Below are 15,143 nucleotides of genomic sequence, written 5' to 3'. Positions count from 1 at the left end.
TTTGTGATGAGAAACCAAATAAAGTGAATTTGGTAATTAAACTATTTCTAGGAGCCAAAATAAAGTTTGAATTTTGAAGCTTAAAGGCAACAACACATCAATATGGCAATCACTTTATGGCAAGTATGAAATGGATTTTTCAAAGCAATGCTAAAACTTACTTTTATAGGCACTCAAATGAAGGGTCATAGTTACCAAACTCTCTGAATATCCCTGCGTAAACAATTCACCATACCATATACTGCATACCTACACCCATATGAAACCACATACCTGCTAGTTATGTGGAGGCTAGAATTGAAGCAAGTATCAAAGGCATATGATTGAAAAAAGGAGTGTTCCTCTGTAGAAGTTCCTCACGATCCTCTTTCTTGGATGACTTGTGGTTAAAAGGTTCTCTATCAGAGAGAACCAAACCTTGTTTTATGTGGCCTAGTCACCGAGCATGAAGAACTTGCTTGGAAGTTACTGGTAGCCTGATGAACTGATATTCTTCCAAAGCTAATCTCAGTTTTTCTGCTCCAAACTTCTCAAGGCATTTTCCTAAGACTGCTACATCTAATATTGACATGTTTGTGCTTCTAAGACAGTGAGGGGTTGTGGGGTGAGCAACATCTCCTACCAATACCACATTGTCCCAAAATGTCTCTCCTAAGGGTTCACCATCATATATGACATTTAAGAAGGGTTTCTTTGTTTCTTTCAAAACCTTAAACAACTCAGGAGTCCAAACTTTTTCTGCTTCTTGGTGCATTTTTTGGATCATATCACTACTTACTTTCATGGTCACTGAGGTTCCCTGAAAAGTTTTGGTCCCAAATGCAAAGATGCAATCAGCACTAGCTGGTTTGGCAATAAAAGGAAATGTGAATAAAGTGTACATTTGAGGTAAACATGGACACTGAGTTGTCCTATTATCCTGACAGTGAAGTCAGTGTGTTTGTAGAAGAAATTGATTTTGAATGAAATTGATTTTACAAAATTGATTGATACAGACCCAAATGCTACTGGGCCTAGAGAGTCCTTGATCCAAGAAGAGAAAGGTAAGAATAGGTGGGGGCAGGGTGTATGTGAGGAAAAGGCCTAGGAATGATGATGTGGCACACTAGGAGAAATACGTTCGTTGGAAGAGAGAGAACAAGGGGTATTGGCTGTTACAAGTAGGAGGGAGGGAGGATTCGAGGATCATTCTATTTTTTTGATTGATATTTTGGGGAGGGAGCCTTTATGGCTACTTCTTAGGAGCCTAGCTCTGGGCAGTAGGATATTTCTATCCTTTGTATTTTCTTGGCTTTCAATAAACGAAATACAGTTACTCTTTCTCTATATTTCTTGTTTCTTGATTTCTACATTTTCAATATCCATGAACTGATCCGACCTGTCAAATATTATTCTCATCTGGCAGGAAACAATGCCACCAAGGAAGAACATTGCCTCGGGAGAACCAGCAGCTAAGAAGCACGGAGACATGAGAGTGGAGTTTGTAGCAGGAGAGGTCACCAAGCTCAAAGCCGTAGTAGATGAGCTCGTTGCACAATCGTTGCAGCACCACAATATCAGATGGAGGTGATGCACAAGGAAGTCGCTGATAATCAGACGCGGCTGCTCAATCTCATGTCGACCTTTTCGAAGGGATTTGAGGAAGAGGGCAAAGGTCAGGCATCGGTGAAATAGGGGCAACCGAGTACGAAGACAGGTAAATCTGGTGGGAATCCGAGACTGAAACCAGTCGAAGGTGATGATTTGACGAAGTTTTGTCAATTGATGAAGAAAATTGAACTACCGTCATTTTATGGTGATGACCCAGCAGAGTGGATTGCGAGGGCCAAAATCTATTTCAACGTTCAAGAAATGCGCGAAGCTGTTCGTGTGAGCCTTGCTCAACTCTGTATGGAAGGAGTTATGATACACTTTTTTCATTCTTTGTTGAATGAGTATGAAAATCTGTCATGGGAGGATTTGAAGAGGGAGATGTTGGAGTCGTATGGTGGAAGGGGAGAAGGAAGTGTTTATGATCAATTGGCATCGTTGAAGCAATCAGGGAGTATGGAGGATTACATTCGTAGCTTCGAATGTTTGATTGCCCAGGTGCCTCGAATGCACGATGAGTAGTATTTTCCATACTTTACCCAGGGATTGAAGGACGAAATTCGTGCGAGAATGCGAATCCTGCACGTTGTGAATCCTTTGTCCAGGGGACGAATGATGAACATTGCTCGTGCAATTGACGTAGAAATCTCTGGACAAAGCAAAGTGTGGCAGGGAAGAGGCGAAATATGTGGAGATGGTAGGGCCCAACCTGGAAACCGACCCATTTCTAGTATTTTAGGTAAAACTGGCCCGCGGTAGAATAATGGAAATTGGGGAGGAAATGGGCCAGGCCCAAGTGGAAAAAATGATGGGGGTGAGAAAATAAAAAATGGACACAAAGATAGATGGGCTCATCACCTTTCCTACCAGGAGTTGCTGGATAAAAAACAGAGGGGATTGTGTTTTAAGTGTGGAGGGTCATTTGGACCACTCCACTAGTGCCCCATTAAACAACTCCGAGTCATAATGATTAATGAGGAGATTCGAGTTGAATGCAAAGAAAACAAAGAAAATATCGAAGGAGATGCTACAGAGGATGATAGCGATGTCGAAAGGGCCTGTACAACATTGAGTCTTTGTTCGATGAAGAAGGAGAAGGAGGAACAACCACGAACGAGGAAGTTGCGAGGTAAGGTGGGTGGAATTCCAATGCTGTTTCTGGTTGATAGTGGGGCAACCCATAATTTTATATCACGGAAGCTAATTGAAGCTCTGGGTTGGAAGTGGGAGAGAACAAAACAAATGAGAATTTTGATGGGGGATGGGCACAAATCTGAAACGCAAGGCGTATGTCGTGGGATTAAGGTGGAGTTTGATGAAAGGGAATTTGTAATTGATGCTTTTCTCTTTGAATTGGAGGACATGGACGTGATATTGGGAATGTCGTGGTTGACCACCTTAGGGGAAACCATGGTGGATTGGAAAAATCAGGTGATGAAAATTAAAACAGATCAAGGAGAGAGGTGGTTAAAAGGAGTACCCCGTGAAGATTCGTTGTTGGTGTCAATGTTTGGCCTATTGGAGGAAAAAGGGGAAAGTGAAGAAAATGGATTGATCCAAGAACAAAGATGTGTCCTGGATGAGGTGTTGCAGAATTTTGTTGATGTATTTGCTGAACCAAAGGGGTTGCCACTTGTATGTGCAAAGGAACACAGGATCATCCTTCAACCAAGGCAAGGTCCCATTAATGTTAGACCATACAGGTATGCATATCACCAAAAAAATGAAATTGAGAAACAAGTAAGGGAATTGATGGAGGTGGGTCATGTGAGGCATAGCCAGAGTGCATACTCCAGCCCAGTCATTTCGGTAAAGAAGAAAAACAACAAATAGCGGATGTGTGTGGATTATAGAGCACTAAATAAAGCCACCATACCCGACAAATTTCCTCTTCTAGTGATAGCAGAGCTCTTGGATGAGTTACATGGGGCCAGGTTCTTCTCAAAGCTAGATCTTTGTTCAGGCTACCATCAAGTAAGGATGAGAGAGGAGGATATTCCAAAAATGACTTTTAGAACACATGAGGGTCACTACGAATATCTCGTAATGCCTTTTGGGCTTATGAATGCCCCTTCTACTTTCCAAGCACTCATGAATAAAGTCTTTCGTGCTTTGCTAAGACAAGGAGTATTGGTGTCCTTTTATGTAGTAGAAGCTGGGAGGAACATGTGCAATTACTAGAAAAGGTGTTGGGGGTGCTGAGGGCCAACATGTTTGCTAACAAGGAAAAGTGCACCTTTGGACAGGAAATCATTGAGTACTTGGGCCACACTATATCAATACAAGGAGTTGCAGTTGATCCTATCAAGGTCAGTAGTGTTGTTGAGTGGCCTGTCCCTAAGAATGTAAAGGGGGTTCGCGGGTTTTTAGGATTTATGGAATATTATCGTAAATTTATTAAGGATTACAGTAAGATAGCCAAACCCCTCACTGAGTTGACAAAAAAAGACGGTTTCGGTTGGAATGAAAAGGCTCAAGCAGCTTTTGAGGAGCCTAAGAGGAAGATTACCACAGCACCGATGTTGCAATTACCAAATTTTGATGAAGATTTTTCTTTGGAGTGTGACGCGTCTGAGACAGGAATTGGGGCTATTTTAATGCAAAACAAGAAACCAGTTGCTTATTACAACAAAGTGTTGAGTCCCCGTAATTTAACTAAGTCAGCTTACGAACGAGAATTGATGGCGGTAGCACTGGCAATACAGCATTGGCGGCCTTAACTTCTGGGGTGAAAATTCATTGTGTTCTTAGATAAAAAAAGCCTCAACCAATTATTACAACAACATATCACAATTGGAGGGCAGCAGAATTGGTTGGCAAAGCTCTTAGGGTATAATTTTGAGATAATTTATAAGCCTGGAAAGGAGAACCGAGGAGCTTATGCTTTGTCCCGTAGTAGAGATGAAATGGAACTGAACAATATGATTTACTTCCCAGTATGGCTGCATTGGCAAGAAATCAATGCTGAGGTGCATGCAGATGAGAAGTTGAGAAAAATAATCGAAGAAGTGAAGAAAGGACAGGGGGAGAAGATCAATGCTGGATATGTATATAAACAAGGGGTACTTTATTATAAAAATCGCCTAGTCATCCCAGAGAAATTAGCTTGGATTCCAAAATTTCTAGAAGAATTCCATGCTACTCCTCAAGGTGTTCATTCCGGTTTCTATCGCACATACAGAAGAATAGTGACACATTTATATTGGAGGGGAATAAAGGGAGATGTCCAACAGTTTGTCCAAGCTTGTGACACGTGCCAAAGACAAAAATATGTTACATCAGCCCTTAGTGGTCTCTTGCAGCAATTACCAATTCCGGAGAGGTTTTGGGAAGACATTAGCATTGACTTCATCACTGGTTTACCAAGATCTAGAGGATTTGAAGCAATCTTGGTGGTAGTAGATCGTTTGACGAAGTATTTCCATTTTGTGCCCCTTAAACATCCTTATACTGCAAAGGCTCTTGCTGAAATTTTCGTGAGGGAGGTAGTTCGACTCCATGGAGTTCCAAATTCTATTGTGAGTGATTGAGACCCTTTATTTATGAGTTTGTTTTGGAAATAGTTCTTTAAAATGCAGGGAACCAAATTGAAAATGAGCACAGTCTACCATCCGCAAACAGATGAATAGACTGAGGTAACAAATAAGTGCCTTGAAACGTATCTTCGATGCTTCATCATTGACCAACCCAAAACTTGGTTGATTTGGATGCCTTGGGCTGAGTTTTGGTTCAACACAACTTACCATGGATCTACAGGAATGACTACTTTTGAAGTGGTGTATGGAAGACAACCACCCAAACTTGTTCCAATGGTTCAAGGGGAAGTGAGAGTGGAGGTTGTCTAGCAGGATCTTATCGAGAGGGATGAAGCCTTAAGGCAGTTGAAATCTCATCTACTTCGAGCTAAGGACAGGATGAGAGCTCAAGCAAATAAGCATCGTAAGGAGAGGTATTTTGTTGTGGGTGATTTCGTATTTCTGAAGCTGAAACAGAACAGACAACAATCTGTAATGAATAGGGTCAATCCCAAGCTGAGTGCTAAATATTATGGGCCTTCTGAGGTTGTGGAGAAGATAGGGGAAGTGGCATATCGTTTGAAATTGCCACCATCTTTGAAAATTCATCCGGTGTTCCATGTGTCCTTATTAAAAAAAGTTGTGGGGAAATACAAGGTGGAGGAGGTTCTTCCTATTGAGCTGGGGGATGATAGAGCTGAATTAATGACACCTGAGGCTATCTTGGCTACTAGAATAGTGCAAAAAGGGGGGAGACCAAAAAACAAGTGTTGATACATTGGAAGGGGCAAGTTGTGGATGAGGCTACATGGGAGGATGAGGTTACCATTCACAGTCAGTTTCCAGAATTTGGCCTTGAGGACAAGGCTCTATTTCAAGAAGAGGGTATTGATACAGACCCAAATGCTACTAGGCCTAGAGAGTCCTTGATCCAAGAAGAGAAAGGTAAGAATAGGTGGGGCAGGGTGTATGTGAGGAAAAGGCCTAGGAATGATGATGTGGCACACTAGGAGAAATAAGTTCGTTAGAAGAGAGAGAAAAAAGGGTATTGGCTGATCATTCTATTTTTTTTATTGATATTTTGGGGAGGGAGCCTTTATGGCTACTTCTTAGGAGCCTAGCTCTAGGATATTTCTATCCTTCTGTATTTTCTTGGCTTTCAATAAACGAAATATAGTTACTCTTTCTCTATATTCCTTGTTTCTTGATTTCTGCATTTTCAATATCCATCATTGATTTTTATTAAAATTGAATTTACCTTTGGATTTATGTAATTTACCTTTGGATTTATTTTTTCTTTCTAAAAGCAAGTTATCTAAATCAAATATATAGACATTTACCTAAAATGAAGTTAAATAGTATTTTCATCGTGATTTTGAATGACTAAACATGAATCCAAACTTGCAACGATGTTGAGAATATGTTTTAACAAAAGATAAAGGGTAGAAGAATTAATTATAGGAAACATTGAGGGAAATTATCAATCAGGGTATGTCATAAAGTATAGGATAAGAGGAACAAAGTTACCTTGACTTCAGGCTGTGGCTGATTCACATACCAAATCCAATTGATCTTTTTGTTTAGAAGCTCATAGAAACCACTGTGTGTACATGAGCCCAAGTCGGAGTACAAGCATTTTCCTAAATCAGGGTATGCCTTTTTTATGACCTTGATGGTTTCTAAAGCCTCAGCTTCTGATAATTCAAAGACCCCTCTCCATGCACAATAGCCCAAATATCTACAAATGACACTAGAGCCTTAGAGGAACTGTAGTATGTATACTTCCATTCAAATGAAGACACTAAAAATTCTTCCCAAAAATAAAATTAAGTTGCTAAATTAAGGTAACACCATCAAGGGAGCAAATACTATAGGAATACCAAATTACCAATAATTTGTTCCTACTTAAGGCAAAAGATATTAGAGGAGCAAGCCCATGATCACACTTATATTAGGAGTATGTTTGGATAAATTTCTCAATAAACACTTATGAGAGAATAAATAATATGGTAAATGAATTACTTGTTGTAGTTAATAGACGTGTAGTTAGTGATAGACCTACTTGTCACTAACTACCACATCTATTTGCTAATCTAATTATTAAGTGTGATCATTGGCTTGCTCCTCTAATGAAAGAAAAGAGGAAGTTAAAGTCAGCATCATTCTGAGCTACAAACCTGAGTTTAAAATCAGGGAGATATTTCTGGCGGATGGAAGAGAGACAACCATCTGCTGCAACAAGCAAATCCCCTACTATCTCTATAACCTTGCCAGTTTCTAGAACCTTAGCCTTTACTATGACAGAACCCTTGTCATGTGCAACATGGAAAGAGAGAAAAAGATGACCCCATAAAAATACATTTGATGGCAGTGCATTGTATAGAAGACCATGAAGATCAGACCAATGTACTGCTCTGAAGTTGAAACTCTCATCTCTTGCCAATGTCCAACTGACCTTCTTCTCATTATCAATTGCCTGGTTCTACAGAGGAAACAAAAATTCAATATGCTTTTCTTTTATTTATCTATGCATTTTATTTTTGAGAAAGACTACTGCTGATCAAGGGGTTCTAAACATAAAGACCAAAAAGGGTTTATTTATGATCAACCACTCATTGAGCACTCAAACAGAAAAAACAGTCACATACATAGCTGAAGTTAATTTAGGTCAATCTACTTCTCCTTGTCCCTTTCACATGTCATATGTTCATAGCATCCAAAAAGAGCATAATATTTAACACTGAAAGAGTTATAGTAGATCCTAGATAGTACTATATAATACATATATTGAAAAGGGGGATTGAGAATTAAACAAATTTCTGGGACTCCAAACAAAGTGATACTCAGCCATAAGAAATGAATAAGAAAATTCACCCTCTGTAAGGAGAGGTAAAAAAAAAAGCATAAATGAAGAAAAACTAGAAAAGGATAAGAGTTTGAGAGGTTACAGGAAACCAAAGACAAAGAGGGTGGCACCTGATCTATAGTTAGCGGTACAGTGATGTTGTGGAAGAGTTGTGGCTATGGAAGCCATGACTCTGATTCTTTGAGAAAGAGGGTCAAGTCCAAGACCTGCACCAGTTGGACTTCCCCTATGAGGTGCATTGGTTTTCTCAAGCACAGTGACATTCCAACCAGCTAAAGTAAGAACATGTGCACTTAATATACCAGCTATGCTACCACCAACAATCACTGCCCTTGGCTTTCCTTCCCCAACCATCAACCTATTATGTTGTACTTTCTCTCAAAATTTTTAGTTTCCAAGCATTATTATTCTGTCTCACAGAAGGCTGTTAACTTCACATTTTGTGTCTAATTCATAAGATAGATGCAAATGTTCAAGGTGATATAGCTTAGCCAACGAAGATTGGTTTAATTGGTAAGGATACAACAAACATCTTGCAAAGACGTAGTTTAAATTTCATTTGCCAATATAAAAATGTCATTAATATTTGATAGATATATAACTGCTTTTGTAGACACTTTTTGAGTTATAAGGTTTGTCTTTACTGTGACAAACTTCCAAAGATATAACTCACCTAAACTTTTATTCATTAAAAGTTGATATAGCTTAGCAACATCATTATGTAGACACTTGGTTGTGAATTTCATTGAGTAGAAATCATAAAACAAAACATCACTTCTACCCTTTCCTTTATTTTAGTGCAATTGCAGCATGTATGGCAAACTGATATTTTAATTACAGTGATTTTCGTCCTCACAAATGTTGAAATATCCTGTTTGACTTCGTTTTCATGAGTCTCTCTTGAAATCTCCAAAAATTATGAAAACAGCTTTCAAATCACTCATGAGTCATGAAACAGGAATTAGTGAGTTTTGAAGTCTTTTTTGTAATTGATAATTGAATTATCCATAAAAAGGTATTCCACTCGAATGGACCCCCTGCAGTGAACATTTGAGAAAAGTCACATATATAAAGCCTTTTCTTGGACAAACTTATCCCATGGATGCTATATTTGATATACGAGGAAAAGGTGATGAAAAGTAAGTAAAGATATTTTTTTTAATTGATTGTATGAAAATAATAAAATGATATAGGTTATGTTTAACAAACTAATGAAAAGTTGAAAAATTATCGTATTTAATCACAATTTATAAGTTTTTGGTAAAATTATCAATTGAAATAGCTCAAAGATATAAAATTGCATAAATAAACATATATATGTAATGTTTTTATATACAAAATTTTATTTTATTTTCATGATAAAAATATATTTTGTAATATTTATAATTTTAGTGTTAAATTAATTTTAAACACTTATGGCTTTTTTTATTTATAAAATATCCAAAAATAAAAAAAATTACATACAATTTCATATATAATAAAAAAAAGTAAAAATGAAAAAATCCTATCATATGTAAGAAAAAAAAGTAAAAACAATAAAATTTTACCTTAAATAGAAAAGATTAAAAATAAATTCAATAAATATTAATAAAGAAAATAAATATAAGGAAAAAAAACTAGAAGTAGAAGGTAGTATTTTAAAAAATATTAATAAAAATATTAGAAATATTAAAAACTAATAAAAAAATTTGTTAATCAAAAAGTCATACAAATTTTTCAATTAATAAAAAAAGTTAAAAAATAGTTAAAATATCTTATCAGACACATTACATAAATGAAAATAAATTATTATATTAGTAGATATTTTTTTTAAATGTTCAACATATTTTCTTCTTCACCATTAAACAAAGAGTAAATTTAATAATAACCAGCATGTGACCCACCTGTGCTGCGGAGTAGCACTACACTCCATGCTACTCGCCTTACGACCTGGTAAGTTCGCAGACAATCTATGCAAAAAACCTTCCAACATCATGGACGAGTTACGAGAACAAGCCAAAGGCTATATTCAAATGGAAGAGATGTCAAGGTTCAGAAACGAGGTCTGACAGGTCGGACAAAAGCATGATAAAAGGGAAAGAGGCACTAGGACTAACTCACACAAGTCAGAAAAAAGGCACAAGCTGGACAAACATTAGCCCTTTCCAAGGGGACCAAGGTACGGGCATTACACACCACTAACAGCTAAGCGAGCTACTATTCTTGAAGAGGCCTTCAACATAGAGATACCCATAAAGCTACCTCTGGCACTTCCTCCTAGACCTGGGTTAGACAGAATCAAACACTGCAAATATCATCGCAGTTATGGTCACAATACAGAAGACTATTGGACTCTGAAAGATAAAATTGAAGAACTCATGCAGGCTGGATACCTAGCCTAATTTGTGAAAAGCCTGACAACAACCTAGCAAGAGGAAGACATGGAGGACACCAAGGCGACCATCATAGAAGTCATGATGGCGATAGAAGGAGGGATAGAGAAAAAGATAAAAGGAGACAAAGGCATCACCTATAGAGACGTAAACATCAAACCCAACAAGAGAAGGATAACAAACCTTCTCAACAAATTAGGGAAGTCATCAACACCATTGTAGACGAATTTTCCTACGGAGGGTTGTCCAACCAGTCTCGAAAGTTGATGTGCCATCATTTTCTTCTATTTTCTAAACCCTTTTTGCACCATTTTAATTATTGATTGGTCTTAATTGTCAATTAATTAGGCAGTTTTATTATTTGGGCTCATTTAGCTAATTTGATGTTTTTAATCTAATTTCAGGAATTAATGAAACATTGGGCTTAATCCGGATTTTGGTTGTGGACTTGAAGAGGGCAAATAAAGCAGCGCTTACCTTAGTTAATTTCTAATTAGGAAATTTCGCAATTTTATTTTATGTTGTTCAGTGTTTATTTCGTTTTGGGCCAGAGTATTGTAATAGGGCCCAGTGACTTTGAGTGACTCTTTTTAAATAGCTGCCTTGGGATTTGTGCAGGGCATTCTATTCTGCTATGCTATTTTCATTATTCAGAGCTTTGGTTTTAGGTTTTCACGTTTTTCTGTGCCCTTGTTACAGTTTTCGTTCTTAATGCAAATTTCCGTTTTCTGCTTCTAATTACGAGTTCATTCTTGCTTCTTCTTCTACTTTCATTTACGTTTCTGTTCATTTACGTTTCTGTTCATTTACGTTCTTGTTCATTTACGTTTCTGCTTCATGTTTCATTTGCGTTTTCTGTTTGAATCCATGGAAGGCTAGATTTTCTGGTGTTGTTTCCTTTTGAGGACGAAGCCCAACTCTCTCTGAGGTTTCGTTTGTAATGTGGTTTCCTGGCAGTTTTCCCTTCACCAGTTATCCCAATTTCGTGAATATTAATCAGTGCACGCTTCGTGTTCGATTAATTGCCTCTGAGCCTAACTTGCGTTCATGCTTAATGGACGAAGGGCTAACTGGTGTATGTGGTGCCTAATCACGTATTGAAAACCCTAAGTTGATTTTCGCTTAGTAAATTGAAATAGGGTTGGATTAAGTGGTTGACTGTTAGGGACGAATTCTCCATAACCCAGGATAAGAGAGTGGCTTCTGAATCAGAGGAAACAACCCGTTTTTAATATTAGTAGTTTCGTATTCCATTTTATTTGTTCTGCTCTTTAATTACTAAACAACCAAACCCCCCCCCCCCATCGTTACTGTTACTGCAAGTATATTATGAACATTTGGCTTGTCACTGCTCGTTGGGAAACGACCTAGGATCACTTCCTAGTTACTGCATTTTCATGTTTATTTGATTCGGGTACGGCCTTGATCAGCGTCATCTCCACATCATTCGGGATATCGACATCAACTGCATCGACATACAATAACCAAGAAGTCTCCCTCCCATAACTTTCAGCAACAAAGATTTCAAAGGCTTTAATCCTATTAACTAGGATGACCTCATGGTTGTTGTTAGACCCTAATTTTGTCCAAGAATTATCATTCACTGATGTTTTGATTCTTGCTAACTGAAAGGTGTTGTTGGACACCAGTTTCTGCACAAGGCGTGAGATCGTTTGACGTTTTGGTCAAGGATGCGAAAAATATCCAAGGGAAGGGTCAAAAAGGTCATTTCATGCAATTTTCTAGACCTTGGCTCGCCCAGGGCCCCCAAATTGCTTAGGGTTGAAGGAACCAGCTCGCCTAGGCGAGTTGCCTTAGTCCCAAAGGCCCTCATTTAGCTATAAATAGGCGTGAGGGAGGCTGAGGAAGTTGTTGGACATTCAGTATTAAGAGGATTTTAAGAGAAATTAGAGAGAAGAGGAAGAAAGAAGAGAAAAACAAGGCCGAGGCGCTACCGAATTGCAATCATAATTGACTTCTACATCATTCGTCGTTCGGTGTTCTTCGTTCGTCATCTTGTTAGTTTTTATTTTAAGGATTTGGATACGATCTATGCACCTTTAGGGGTCCTCTTTGTTGTTTTGTGCATCTTCATCTCCTTCTTCTATCATCAGTAATCTATTTTCTTCTTGTAAAGTAAATTTCAACCGATCATTAGTGTCGTAAATCATCTTTTTAAAGAGATTGAAAGTTAATGAATATAACCAAGATGAAACCAACATATAATTGAATTTCTCTTCATTAAAGTCGCTTTAGATAGTTCAGGGTCCAATGCCTTAACGACCTCTTTTTGTTCTTGTTAGTTAAAAAAATAAATCTTTCAAAAGCCTAAAATCAACTCAACACACAACTTTCTCGCTTAAAGAACTACGTAGATCTGAATTCCTCATCGCACCAGAGGATACGTAGGAGCAAGGGCAACACCCTTGTCGACCCCCAAAAAAATAAAAATATAAAAAGGCAAAAGAAAATAGTTTTTGAAGTCACATTTTTGCACACTCGATTAAAGGCTGTCGTCCCTTGTGACGGGGCGTGTGGGGTGCTAATACCTTCCCTATGCATAAACAACTCCAGAACCCTTATTTTCAAAATTTGCAGACCTCTTTTTGGTTTTTCTAACGTTTTCCTCGAATAAACATTGGTGGCGACTCCCGCACGTTTTCTTCATGAGAAGACGCCTTTTTCGATCTCGCCTTGTCCTCCCGTCGAAGGGTAGGTTGCGACAGTTGTCTCCATCATGATCGCCAATTTCATGGTGTCCAAGGTCCTTATCGACCAAGGTAGTTCCATGGATATACTTTACTAGAGGACATTCGAGAGGCTCAAAGTCTCATCTGATATAGTCCAACCACACTGTGGATAACTCCTCGGCTTTGTAGGAGAAAGAGTGGAAACCAGAGGCTACGTAGACCTAATGACTACCTTCGGTTAAGGCAGACTCTCAAGAAGCTTCACCATTAGGTATTTAATTGTTGATGCAGAAACCTCTTACTTTTCTTTGATTGGTAGGAAAACACTAAACGAACTTGGAGCCATCATCTCCACACCATATCTCAAGATGAAGTTCCCAACCTTAACGGGAGAGATCGTAACTGTCAAGGTAGACCAAAAGCAGGCTTGACAGTGCTACACAGAAATCTTAAAGGTGGAACCCTATCCTCTTGTTTGAGAGCTAAGTAAGCCTAATCTCAGTTTAGGTGATAGCAGTCAACTCATGAGCGTGGATGAAGGGTTCCCAATCCAAATCCTGGCCTTCTATGAAGCAAGTATGGCAGATCAAGATGATGTATTGAATGTGGATTTGCGTGATGACACTGTTGAAAAAGGCCCAGAGCCTATTAAAGGACTTGTCAAGCTACAACTCGGACCCAAACCCGAACAATATACACAGCTCAGCAGTGAGCTTACCACCCACGAGTAAAGACACATAGTTGATGTCCTACACAGGAATGCAGACCTATTCGCATGGTAACCATTTGACATGTCGAGTATCTACCCTAGCATCATACGCCACAAATTGGCCATATGCTCTTAAGCTAAACCAGTTTCACCAAAGAAAAGGAAGATGGGAGAAGAACGCTGCAAGGCAGCTAGAGAGGAGGTGGACAAGCTACTCAAGGCCCAGTTTATAAGAGAAGTCAGGTACTCTACCTGGTTAGCCAATGTCATCATGGTCAAAAAAGCCAATGGCAAATGATGAATGTGCATTGACTACACTGACCTCAACAAAGCATGCCCTAAGGAGGGATATCCTTTGCCCAACATCAATAGGCTAGTTGACAGTGCGTCCGGGTTCCAAGTACTGAGTTTCCTAGACGCCTATTTAGGATACAATCAAAACAGAATGCACGCCCCAGACGAAGAGAAAATAGCATTCATAACTGAGGATGCTAATTTCTGTTATAGGATCATGCCCTTTGGCTTGAAAAATGCAAGCGCCACATACCAAAGATTAATGGATCGGATCTTCAAACAACAGATAGGGCGGAATGTCAAGGTTTACGTGGATGATATGGTCGTTAAATCTCACAGTGTGGCCTAACACGTAGCAGATCTAGAACAGTTGTTCAGAGAAATCTGCAAGTACAACATGTGCCTCAACCTATAAAAGTGCACTTTTGGGGTCGACGATGAAAAGTTCTTGGGTTTTTTTATTACACATCAAGGAATAGAAGCCAACCCTAACAAATGCACGAATATACTAGAGGTGCACATCCCTTCCAATGTTGGGGAAGTCCAAAAGTTGAATGGTAGATTGTCGTCTTTGTCCAGGTTCCTCTGAAAGCTTGTAGAGAAGGCAAAGCCATTCTACAATCTATTAAAGAAAATCGAGCCATTCCTATGGGATGAAGCATTTGAGAAAGTTTTCTTGGCCTTAAGAAGACTATTGCCACATCGCCAACCCTAAGTCACCCAAGCTAAGAGTACCTCTACTTCTATACCTCTCAGTAGCTGGTGAGACTGTCAGCTCAGTCCTCGTACAGGAGGACTGGAAACACCAAATTCCCATCTATTTTATCAGTTGTATCCTTCATGATGCTGAGAAGCGGTACTAGATGATAGAGAAGGTAGCGCTGACACTCATAATCTCGACCTGATGCCTCAGATCATACTTCCAAAGTCACTAAGTGGTAGTCAAGATGAACTACCCTATCTGGCAGGTGTTGCGAAAGCCTAAGCTGGTAGGAAGGATGGTAGCATGGCTTGTAGAACTATCATAATTTGATCTCTTATATGAACCTCATGGTCCCATGAAGACCCAGTTCATGGTAGACTTTCTGGAAGAGTTTATTGGCAATG

General features: G+C 38.8%; 1 pseudogene; it reads right to left on the bottom strand.

Annotated features, from left to right (window-relative positions):
• Positions 1 to 280: 280 nt before the first annotated feature.
• LOC100811522 (6-hydroxynicotinate 3-monooxygenase-like) lies at positions 281 to 8,325 on the bottom strand (annotated as a pseudogene).
• Positions 8,326 to 15,143: the final 6,818 nt, after the last annotated feature.

The sequence above is a fragment of the Glycine max genome, chromosome 14, assembly GCF_000004515.6.
Source record: "Glycine max cultivar Williams 82 chromosome 14, Glycine_max_v4.0, whole genome shotgun sequence".
In the NCBI taxonomy this organism is placed as follows: Eukaryota; Viridiplantae; Streptophyta; class Magnoliopsida; order Fabales; family Fabaceae; genus Glycine; species Glycine max.
The sequence above is the reverse complement of the archived record's forward strand: the minus strand, read 5'-3'. Positions and strand labels throughout refer to the sequence as shown.